General features: G+C 37.6%; 1 protein-coding gene across 2 annotated transcripts in view; it reads left to right on the top strand.

Annotated features, from left to right (window-relative positions):
- The window catches only part of PLXDC2 (plexin domain containing 2), a 259,999-nt gene that overhangs the window by 62,631 nt on the left and 185,182 nt on the right, over window positions 1–12,186 (top strand). The window contains exon 2 of one of the 2 annotated variants that reach the window (XM_062633688.1): window positions 9,480–9,603. The exons of the other annotated variant lie outside the window; for it this stretch is intronic. The gene's annotated coding sequence lies outside the window, so the exon portion shown is untranslated. The remainder of the gene's footprint in view (window positions 1–9,479; window positions 9,604–12,186) is intronic. 2 annotated transcript variants of the gene reach the window in all.

Below are 12,186 nucleotides of genomic sequence, written 5' to 3'. Positions count from 1 at the left end.
ACCAAACACCATCTTCAGACACATGAACCAGCTAAAAGGGGCTAGAAATAATATGCATGATTAGAAGCAATCCCATTGTCACATCAGAAATAATACTAATAAATTTGAGAAGATTGACAAAGGTGATGTTTCTCCCAGTGAGAAGCTTGATCCATTTAGCTTATCAGTGAGAGACCAAAAGGATAATGTTTCATGTTCCAGAGAAATGTTGGTGAAAACATTTATTCTAGTAGAGAGCCACCTAATTAAGCAGAAAGGCATGAAGTGTTCTAATGAATGAAGGCTTCAGTCTAACATATTAAGGCTTGAAATGAGACATGATTTTAAAATGCTTAGAATTATTAACCCTGAGAACAGCCTGCACTGGTATTCGGCAGATTCTCCTTCATACAAAGTCTTTAAGTTGAGCTGTTTGCATGGCTTTCTGAAAGCTGTTTTGTACCTAACAGGAGGTTAGGGACTTGATCCAGAGGTAGAGATGCATGTCTGCACACTGAGCTAAACCTGGATCTCTGCCAGACTCTCCCAGCATTCAGAACATCCATCCCTGGATTGGGGCACCTTTTGTAGCTTGTAATCTTGTGGAGAATTTAGGGTCAGGGAAAATCATGGCCTCCCAGGTAATGTTCTCTTTGATGCAAGGACAGGGTGATGGCAAACCATGCCGAGACTTGGCACAGGTAGAAAATATGAGCTGAGAAGTGGATGAAAGAAGCTTTTTAACTTGAGTGAGCACTTCTGGATCAATTTAAGTGTGAATCTGAGTGAGTTGTTTACTGAGATGTTTTATGGTGACAGTGGTTCTCACCTGTTTGTTGCAGCCTCCCAGAATGAGTGACCTCAAGCTCAGCCTGCTTGTGGTAAACAGAGTACTTTAGCTCCACATTAAAACCAGAAAGCGTGATGTACAGTCCTGTTTCATGTGGTGTCTTGGCAGAGCTGTGTAGTTGCCTGTCCCAGGGCCAGACAGAAGCTGCCACTGCAAGTGAGCAGTGGCTGAGGCTGCCCTGCCTTGCAGGTCTCATAACTTGCTGAATGGGGCAGAAGACCCTGGTCATGCAACACATAAAATCATAGAATCGTTTAGGTTGAAAAAGACCTACAATAATCGAGTCCAGCTGTTAACCTAGCACTGCCAAGTCCATCACTAAACCATGTCCCTAAGTGCCACATCCACACATCTTGAATACCTCTAGGGACGGTGAATTAACCACTGCCCTGGGCAGCCTGTTCCAATGCTTGACAGCCCTTTTGGTGAAGTAATTTTTCCTAACATCCAATCTAAATCTTCCCTGGCACAACTCATTTCCTGTTGTCTTACTGTGTGTTACTTGGGAGAAGAGAACAACTACCACCTCACTCTATCCTCCGGTCAGATAGTGGTAGAGAGTGACAAAGTCTCGCCTGAGCCTGTTGAGTCTGAACAACTTCAGTTCCCTCAGTCACTCCTCATAACACTTGTGTTCTAGACCCTTCACCAGCTGGTGTGTGTGTGCATGGCACTCAATTTTAAGCATTGCTGTAGAACCCTGAGTGAAACGTGGAGGGAGGGAGGGATGGCTCTATAGAGAAGAAGGCTTGGAAATGTGTGCATGCATCTTGGAAGCAGACTATGGATGCAGCTTTTATTGTGAAAATCTGCATTAATAAGGAATTACTATTTTTTTCCCCTTCAGTACAGTGTTTTCTTGGTCCTTTTCTAGTGCTTAGTGCAGGAAACATTCACCCTTCTGTAATCAGTAGAAGTGATGTAAAAAATTACTCTGGTCTAAAACTTTTATAAGTAATGGCATATCATTTTGATTTTTTTTTTTTTTTATTGTGCAAATAGTGGTGGGATAACTGCATCTAAATATTACTAAGTACTGATGATATCAGGAAGTGCTGAGAATGAATGAAATGTGAAGTTTCGATCTCATGCTTACAGTTTGATTTTATGATTCACTGAAGTATGTAGCAACTGCAGTGATCCTGGATAGTTGCCATCATAAAACAAAGTACTGTAACTATTATTTGAATGTGTAAATCACAACCAGCATATTCACTGGCTGTCACAGCAACACGCATCCAAATTGGCATTAAAATTATTATCTTCATAGTTGGGCTGGGAAGACTGCTATAAAGCAATTTTCTGCTGTCCATCCTCTTCCCATGCAGTGAACTGGGATTGAATGCCATTCTCTGGGGCTGCTAATTCCACACCAGCCATGAATGCAGAAATGTTTTTGATTTAAAAGGTAGTGTCAAGGTGAAATTTTTCATTATGGGGGCAGGGTGGAAACAGTGGGGGAGGAGAGTCTCAAAGAATTCAGTAATTGAATTAATGAAAGTATAATGAGAGGAAAGAAGGCTGCGTCTTGCTTCTTATTGACTTTTAGCATGTCCCTTTCAGTCAGAGAAAAATGTAACGTTCCTCTTTGTTCTGCAAATATTGTCAAGATGATTCATTTACCCTTTTTAACTTATTATAAGGCATTCATGCCATGGATTTTTAATTAAAAAATAAAAAGTAAGGCTCAGCCTTTTTTATTTGGACTACTCAGTTTGCATTTCAATCTTTTTTTATGGCTGTCTTGTTGAGCCCTTAGTTGCATGTCATTTACTTCCCCTGCATCTACCCTTTGGCATGATTTGAAATGAGAGTGGAGATGTCTCATTCAAATTCAACAGACTTTTCCATCTAAAAATTCCCACACACCTTTTTCTTCCATCCAGTTGTACAGGAGCACTTGCAACAACAGAGGCAGCATTCATGAAAAAATGAAACTAGGCGCTGATTGCGAGAGATAGAGCCCACAACAAGCCTCTTTGAGTTATATGGTTCTCACTGATTTAATTCCTGAAGGAGGAAAGCGCTCACAATTAAACTGCATGGAAATTGGAGGGTCTTCAAGGCTGCCTGTGTCATGTCTGGTCTCAGAGTTATGTAGCAACATTTACCTCCTTGCTGAGTTTTCACTTCCAAGCAGTTTAACTGTACATATATGTCTAGTTTATTGCTTATTTTACTTTTCTTTGCCTTTTTTGCTTCCCCCAACCTGATTCCCCAGCATGTTATTTCTGGTAGTAGAATGCAGGGTTGGATGAATGACTCCACGGGGGTTCTCCTGCTCAATATTCTGCAGGGGCTCTCCTCGAAACCCTTTAAAACCTGCTGGCAGCGAGCAGACACCACTGACATGTGACCTTAAGACAGCTTTCCTCTGGTGCTGTACAATTCCCTCTGGAATATTGTTATTAATTTTTATTTGTTAAACTCTGACACTGTGCCAGGCAAAAATATCAAGCCAGCTCTGGTTTCAGGGAGCGATAGACCAGAGAGACACAGAAAGATTAAATGTATGGGGAGACTTGAGAGGGAAAAGAAATTTGTATATAGGTATGATATCTATGTTTAATGCATCAACACATAGTCAGACACCCCCGACCACGCGATCAAACTTCCAAACAGATTTATAGCAGGTGACTTGTGGTAGCTTTAGCAGCAATGCATTTGTACCTGAATAAGGATATTAATAATCAAGAGCAAAGACATTGGATGAGAAGGAGCTTAACTTTGATAAGCTGGCAAGTGCTCTCTTAATAAGTCCAAACTTATAACTGAGTATAACAGCACAGTCTTCCTCTTGCTTCAGTGGGGGTGACCTTCTTGTGACCTTCATTTACCCAACACCGAAAGCTGATGTCTTGGGTTTTAAAGAATCTTTTGTTTGAATTTTAATAGCCTGCATTACCTTACTTCCTTTCAGAAATGACAGTGAACAGTATTTATCAGTTCTGTAATATAAATTTATCAATTTATATGTAAACTATTTGCAGGTACCTATGTAATGAGCGCTATTAATCCTTTATAAAGATATGATTATTTGCCACATTTTCTTTTAAATGCTTTATTCTCTGCCCTTGTCTGCTCCATGTCTGCTCTGTTTATATTCTTACTACTCCCATTATCAAGGGAGTTTTTCACTGCCTTGCAGAAACATGCTAAGTAGCTTGATTAATGTTTGTCATATGCAGTTCATTTTTTTCCTTCTGCTTATACAGTGCCATTGTACTTTTAAGGGGGTTTTGTAAATTAAGTGTGCACCATATATATGCTGTAAAGGAATGCTTATCACACTTGGGATAAAGCAAGATGGTGAGTTTTTTAGCTCCCACTGAAACTTGTTCTAGTCTGAAAATTGTCTTCTGCTTAGCAGAGCTCCATTGTGATAAAATCTTTTTCTGGTTGTAGCTATAGCAGGCTTGTTATGAAAGGAGGTTTCTTGGCTGTAAGAAACAGCACATGGAAGTTGAGATGGCATTTTAAACTTTGTCACTGTAGAAGCAAAGGTCACTATCATGTTTGGCTTAGAATTTCTTGTTGATTGCTCAGATTGCTCTGTTATAGACCAGATGGCAAGACGAAAGCTGGCACATTGGGAAAAGAAGAAAAGGAAGGACCAATATATATATGATTTTTTTAAATTTATCCCCAATCATGGCGTATGCCTAAACATGGTCCATTCCATTGTCCATTGCTTTCAGTCCTTAGGAGATTATTTGCGTATCACTTCAATTTTCCTAAAATTGAGAATACTTTTTTTCATGTCTGTATGAGTTGTAGTTTTCTGTTCATTTGTCATGGGACATAAGGAAAATCTTTAGGGAAGCTGCAAATTTCCAACTCTACAGTATCAAAATTCCTGTAATTTTTCTCATTCTCCTGGTACATTATGGTAAGATTTATTTTTTTTTCTGTGCTTTAAGACGCACTGATTTTCACCATCATTGATTTTTTTTTTTCCCCGTAGTGGTTCATTATGAGTACATTCAAGCTCCTGGGTAAAAAAAAAAAAAAAAGAAAAAAAAAATTAAAGAACAAAAAAAAGTCTAATACTAGGTGTCATGGTTTAAAAAGTCAGTTTACATTTAGCAAGAAGAGAATTTACGTTAAATCATTTCTACATTGGAATTTTTTGCTAATTCTTGCATTTGTTTGAGATTTTACTTCTTGATCTGTAGGGCAGGGAACACAGTAAATCTGTTATGCCTGATGCTAGTAATTCATGCAGAATGGACTGTGATGGATTGCTTTGCTTCAACAACTGAAGTAAACACATGAAATTTTTTACCTTGAGACTTACTAAGAGATGATGAATGAGAACCTCTGTGGAACAAGAAGTAAGGTGTACTTTCCTAGGGTGTACCATAAGGCTGAGCAATCCCTGTAAATATGAGGAAAAGAAGGCAAGTATCTCTATGGAAATACAAACTTTTCCAAATAGAGACAGCGAGGCACTCAGTGGAGCAAGACTTTGTATGAACTGGTCTCCAAAATGATAATAGCTGGACTAAATGAAACCTCTTTTCCTTGTGGCTTGTTCTCTTTTGCTCTGTTTGTAAGCCTGCAATAGAGCAGCTCTTCCAAATTTCATACTTAATTTAGATGAAGTGAAAAGGTGTTGGCATTGTTCTGCGTACAGGCTTTCTCTCTTCTTTGGGGAAATGATTATCTAAAATGCAGTTTCGGGCACTGAATTTCTGCTAGTCCCAAGCTGAGACACCCTGACATTTTAATTTTAGGCTCTGCTAACCAATATCTTGCAGTTCTCAAGTCCATTGAATGTTTTGATAGATTCAGGGTCTGGCCTAGCTTTGAGAAATTATTTCCAATTATAGTCTTGCCACAGCAAAACATGAAGATCAGCATTGTCAGGCTTGCTCCTTGCTAAAGGCATCGGACCATCTTTTCTACTTATGGGAACTGAGTCTTGTATCCCTGCACTGGAAGCCTATTAATAGAGGTTACAAGAATTTGCACACATTCAGTACTCCCACTAGAAGTGCTATTAAATTAAATAAGCAGTTGTTAATGAGAGCTAAAAGTACAACACAGAGAAATAAGCCAAATTGCTTGGAGTGATATAAAAAGCCCAGCACATCCCTACAATATCCCAGCATAGATGAAATTTACTCAGTTAAATCAATAGCACACAGTCTATGTTTACAAACTGGCAGTCTCCATTTAATGAATTAAATTGTCTTTGTTTTATTCATCAACAGGCTGACACACTGTGCACAGTTAAATAGTTTCTTTAGAGTCATCTCTGGTTTTGTTTTTCCTTCCTTCTACCCACCCTGAACCTTTCTTATTTCCCTGTAAATTGGATGAAAGGAATTCTGCCTTCTTACAAGATGTGCTCAGTATGGATGGTGATGCTCTCAGTTCCTCTTGGAAGGCACTGCAGACTGAAAACCTGAACTTGCTCTTCTCCCCTTGGTATTGTTTGATTGCCTGTGCTTTGCCCTGAAGCATAGTAGAAACCACCACTGACAGATAGACTGCATTCATTTGTACATATAACATTTTAAGTAGAGGATGTATTCAGCATAATGCTCCCTTAATTAATGTATCTGAAATCTCCAGCTTTACTGCAGCATTCAGAAATGTGTATTCATTAAAAAGATTTAATAACTTGATGATACAGCTTTAACTGCATGAGTGGTTTAAACATGTGGACGCATCTGCCTTCTGCAGAAGGTCAAACCTGGGACACTTCCAGGTGTTCATAGTCATCTGTCTTGCTTCTCTTTTTGCTATGCTGTTGTATCCAAGGCTGCTGGATTTTTGTGTCAGCACAGTACTAAGTTGGTCATTTTAAAATGCCACTCCAAGAGGCAAGATGAACCACTAGGTAAAATACCGAACAAGGACTTGACATAACTGTGAGATTTGCTTTGTTGTTTTTGTTTTATATGATGTTTACCAGATTGCAGCGGTCAAGATCAGCAAGTCCATATAACTTGCATGCATACATTTGTTGCTAGGTATGAGTTTGACCTACTTTCTGGAAGTCGTTTCATAAACTGCCTATGGAGCTAGGTTAGCATGAGTCTAATCAGTTAATTATCTAGGATCCCCTTATAATAGTGGGGAGAGGTAAGTACTTCCATGTGTGATTCAGCCCAGTGTGAAGTCAGTATGTGAAACGCTGGGGCAAGTAAACTTCTGGATGTGCTGGTATGTTTTCTTTAAACATTGCAGAAGCTGAGGCATCTAATTTGCACCAAATATAGCTAGTAACTTGGAGTCGCTGAAGTTAAGTGAATCTACAGCTCTTTTTGTTCTCCTCTATGTTTAGGATGCTAGATGAATACTCTTAAGATAAAATCACTAGAAACTGTGTACTGCTTACATGAGTGGCTGAGACTTGCTACTGTTTTCAATTCTCCAGCCTCTGTAAAGTCCGAGCACCTATATGTATTAGCTTCAGACATGCACGAATACTCACAGTGTTAGGAAGGTGGATAAAAGGTGATCTCCTGGAGCTGGTTCAGCTTTTATTGCATGTAATTCAGTATGCCTGATTTTCCAAAACTTTGTTATAAAACTATTGTCATTTGGTTTGGGTTGGATTTTATTGTGTGTGTGTGTCTTAGGTAATTCTAAGTCGGATATACCATAGGGAAATGCTAGATTAGTGCCTTGGGTGTGTCATTCTCAGACACCAGGGAACATTTTGAGAGGCTGAATCACAGAAAATTCAGTAATTTTGTTTTTTCTTCACAATTTTCGCATTTTTTTAAACATAGTCTGTGATTAATTTATTTGGCTTCAAGAAAAGTATTACAGCATACCAAATTTTTCCTCAATGATTGACTGTCACTGTATTATGACATATATTTATATTAACTTTCCGCAACTGTCTTAAGCTGTGTTCAGATTTCTGTGCTGTTCTAGAGGCTGGCAGAATAGGTCAGCTGTACAAGAGTAAGGTTTTCAGTGCATACAGTATTTAACATCTGATTCTTGATTTTTTTAAGGGCATTGGTAATTATGGCTTTAGCATGTACAAAAAATTCCTATCATAATTACATTAAATCTGGATTGCAACATTTTCCTTTGCTCATGTTTAAGCCATGGCTTCATTTTCCTTTTTGCTTTTATTTCTCCCATCTTTGAGAGAGTTGAATCCAGTAAAATGCTGCCACTTCTAAGCCAACTGAAGCTAGCTGTGATTGTTGATGCTCAGAGTGTGACTGATGGTGCTGGTACTTAGCACTGAGCAGAATCAGCTCCCCTGCATGTGCTAAGTCTCCTCATGGACTATTTAATCTGCAAGGAGAGCTGTTATCTTCCAGCAGGAGTTTTCTCTAGGTTCCGTTTCTAAAAGCAACTGTGAGAACAGATAAGGAATGATACCAGAGAGAAATAAGAAACGGGAAAAGAAAGAAGTGAGAAAAAAAAATGGGATATGTTATAGAAGAGCAGATAAATATTTGAAAGAGAACAGTTATTAAAATTGACATTCTTATTCTCCTAACCCTTACAATCACAGCAGATCTTATGCATTTCTATTATTATATAAATTAAAACATACTGGTGCTTCAAATGAGCTGACGGATCTTGCTACTTTTGCCAGTGTGCGAAGATGTGGGATATAATATTTACCTTGAAGAACATGCAAGCTAATCAATGTGTCTGTCAGAGAAGGTGGTTATTTCAAAAATCAGTTTGTTTTGGTTTATTTTATTTTGTTTTATTTTTCAATAGAATGACAATGGGTACATCCAAGTGTAGGTTGTTTGGGCTTTTTTAATTGTCTGGAGCCGTGGTGTTACACCTTTGTTTTTTCAAGTTCGAAAGATCAGAAACAAGAGGAAATATGAGGAAACTTGCTATGGAGAGATTATCATAAGTGTTTCACATCCGTGGTTTGTGCTTTCATATTCGTCACCTATGTGACTTAACATGAGGCTCCTCAAAATTCTTTGGGTTATTTTTTGGTTTGGTTTTGTTTTCCTTTGTAGCTGTTTTACACTTGAAAATATTCTTTTTCCTCACAAGGGAAAGGTTGCTTCACGCTTTCCTTGTTTCCCACCTGATGTTGAGATTCCTCCCTCAAAAACCTGTGATTTAAGGACAAGGTGAATTGATAACACAAATTTGTTGGGATTACATGAAATTTGATCACGATTATTCCCAATCAACTTTGCTAAAGGCAGTGTGGAGGAAATATGGTTTAACGTGTCATTGGGTTTGCCTCTTAATTCTAAGAAAAAATATTGCTTCTATCAGTTTAAGCAATATTTCCTGAACCAGGGAGTTAAATACTGCCATATTTGTCAAATACGTACCATGTTTAGGTGTCTTACGGAGCAAATTTTGAGATCAGTATGGGACTTCAGAATTACCCAAGGGTTTTGTTGTTAATTTCAGTGGAACAAGATTAAAGAGTTAAGGAGCAGATATTCCTACCGTTAAATTGCTACCTAGAAAACCATTTTTGGACACTGAAATTGCACTGTGTTGATTTACTGATTTATTGATTAACATTTCTTTAGCTTTGGACAGTCTCTACTTCCATGGCCAGACACATGATTTAGAAAGTACTCTCTAGACTTAATCCTCTGTAGGAAGGAATAATGCAAGCCACTAAAAAAATTAGTAAGGTATAGTCCTATTTCAGCAGCAGATCTGCTCTGTGTCATAACAGGTGAATAACGAGAAACACCAAGGCAGCATTTAAAAACTTTATGAAGACAGGAAAGACTCTTGGCAAAATTAATCTAGGGAAGAAAAGTAAGGTACAGGAGAAGGATATGGAAGAGAAAATTAGTGTAAGTACAAAAATATTTTATTTCTCTGTACTTTTTAAAGGCTGTTTAAATGTTTATAGGGTTTTTGCATGAGAATTTTAGGTTTATAGACAAGCCTCTGTGGACAGTGCTAGAGAACATGAGGTAGCTGTATTTTTAAGTCTTCTATGTGGTTGGTTTGTTATTTGCAATATGCTATAGTTTTTCCAAGCACTTATTTTGCATTGTGAGCAAAAATCTATTCTTCATAACACTGCAGCCTTACTAAGTATTTTGATAGGTGATGCTTTGCACTGTGGCAGAAACAGCTAAGCGCCTGACCTGCTGGCCATTGTTCTTAGCACATTGTCAACACGTGTCCCTCCTGGTGTTCACATTCTGTTCAAAATCCATCTTCTGATTTAATAATATTTTTGCTTAACAAAAATTATTATTTTTTTCTAGTTGGAACTAGGTGATCTTAAGGTCCTTTTCAACCTTAACCATTCTATGATTCTATGATATGTATTCTGTTCCTTGAGGAAGCAAATTATGCAATGATTAGTAACCTCAAGCATCTATCAACATGTCCTCTGGTTTGCACTGTTTATGTTAAACATACTTTATGTTTAATATTTTCTACTTATCTTCGTGTTTGAATCCGTCCTATGTTATTTGCACATGGCTAAAATGAATTGCCTAACATTACACATCACCTAAACCCCCTGCATAAGACTTTGAATATGTCCACTCAGAAGATGATGACTGCCCTTTGTATGGGCATACACAACTTGAATGTCACTAGCTCCCATGCCAGCAGAAGTGCAAGTGCAGCAAATGCTTTCTGATCCAAGAACGCATTGATCCTTAGCACACTTCTGTAGCAATCTTGTCTTTGGTAACCAGGTTGGCCTAGATTAAAACTATTATGCTCCACAACTATACACAAAAATCTTTATGCTTAGAATTTATGTTTATTTTTACCCAGCTCACCTCACATGCAACATTAACCCACACATTAGTATCTGAGTAACAGGAAAAATCATTCAGATGCTAATGTTTTCCTAACTGCTTTATTGCTATTATTATTAGTATTATTATTGTTATCATCGTCATCAAAGCCCCTCTTTATTGTGAATTTAATATACCTGGCTCACAAGTATTTTTTGGACACCAAATAGGTTTTCTTCCTTAATGCAATTTGTATAATACATATGAAAGTCTTTGAATCAGTGCCAGAAGCACAATTTCTAAATTTTTTGAGGATAGACCTGGAAATTAGTATGATAACGCAGAATTTTGAACGCAGTATTTTTAAACTGATGTATAAATGAAAACAGAGCTTACCTCCAGGCATCTAAATGGTGATTCCAGATTTTAAATTCAAGTTTAATAAAATTTGGACCTTAGAAATATGACTGGTTTTAGAAGCTTTTCAAGAAAACTTTTTTAAAACACCCTGAGCCATGCTATTACTTAATACATCTCAAAGTAATATTCTTGAAAACAGATTTTTTTATAATACTCAAACTGAAAAAAAAAAACAACAAACCAAACCAGGGCCTGGGAGAAAAGGAATCGGGGTGGCATATTTATGTAAACATCACCTTTTTATTGTAAAAATATTTTATCCACGCTGTGTGGCAGACAATCCATTCAGAGTTAACCTTAGAAACATGTAGAAGTGCTTAAAAGATATAAGTTAACAGCTCAAAAACTTTCTCTTGCATTATTCTATTTATCTGTTTTCTATTTATGTATTAGTACCAAGCACAGAGGTTTTATTGTTGCATTTGTATTTCAAACTAAAGAGTTGTGTGTGTCTCCAAGGCAGGGAAATAGATACCCTAGGTTTTGATGCTTGGGGTCCTGTATATGTTGGAAAGATGAGACCTTTAGATGTCTATAGTGCTGGGTCAGGGCAACTGCAAATAATAATCTAGGAAGAGGCCTGGCAATGTTCATGATTTAGGTAATCCTGACTAATTAAATGTATTTACCCAACATGGGACTTTTTTTCCACTGTGATGCCTAGAAATCGGCAATATTAATGGCTTAGGAACTATTTTCATTTATTTTCATTTTTTAAAGTATTAGCCTTTTAATGAAATGCATATTTAGTTCTCTTATTGTCAGTGGAAAATACAATTGCACTGTAAAGAAAATAGACAAAACAGAATGAAACGACTTACCTGCCTTCTTGTTGCTAAAAGCGATGTGCAGTGGAAAGGTGCCAAGGAACATTGTGAAGATCTCTGAGCTGTTGCCAAGGGAACTCCAAGTTGCACTTTGTAAATGTTGGGTTATTTTCCTGAAAAGAGAACAAAAGTCTTTTGGAAATTTTGTCTGTATCTTTGGTTAGAGTTGTGGTGAAGTCTTAAACTGGAGAATGCAAGACCATGCAGGCTTCCCTGTTGGTTCTGGAGTTAGCATGTTTGATTCAGAATCAAATGCAGAGACCAGAGATGTAGATGAAATTCAGTACAAATAAATGTAAATTAATGCTTATGTGTGAAAAAAAAATGCTAACTTCCCAAATAGAATGATGGACCTTGAGCTGCTGACCATTTCTGCTGTAGAGCAAGATCTGAGTGTTATGGTGGGTAGTTCTATGAAAGCTTTAGA

This window comes from Pezoporus occidentalis, unplaced genomic scaffold, assembly GCF_034315485.1.
Source record: "Pezoporus occidentalis ecotype Australia unplaced genomic scaffold, CSIRO_AGI_Poc_V1 ctg40, whole genome shotgun sequence".
Taxonomy (NCBI): Eukaryota; Metazoa; Chordata; class Aves; order Psittaciformes; family Psittacidae; genus Pezoporus; species Pezoporus occidentalis.
Note: the sequence above shows the minus strand (reverse complement) of the source record. Positions and strands in the feature narration are given on the sequence as shown.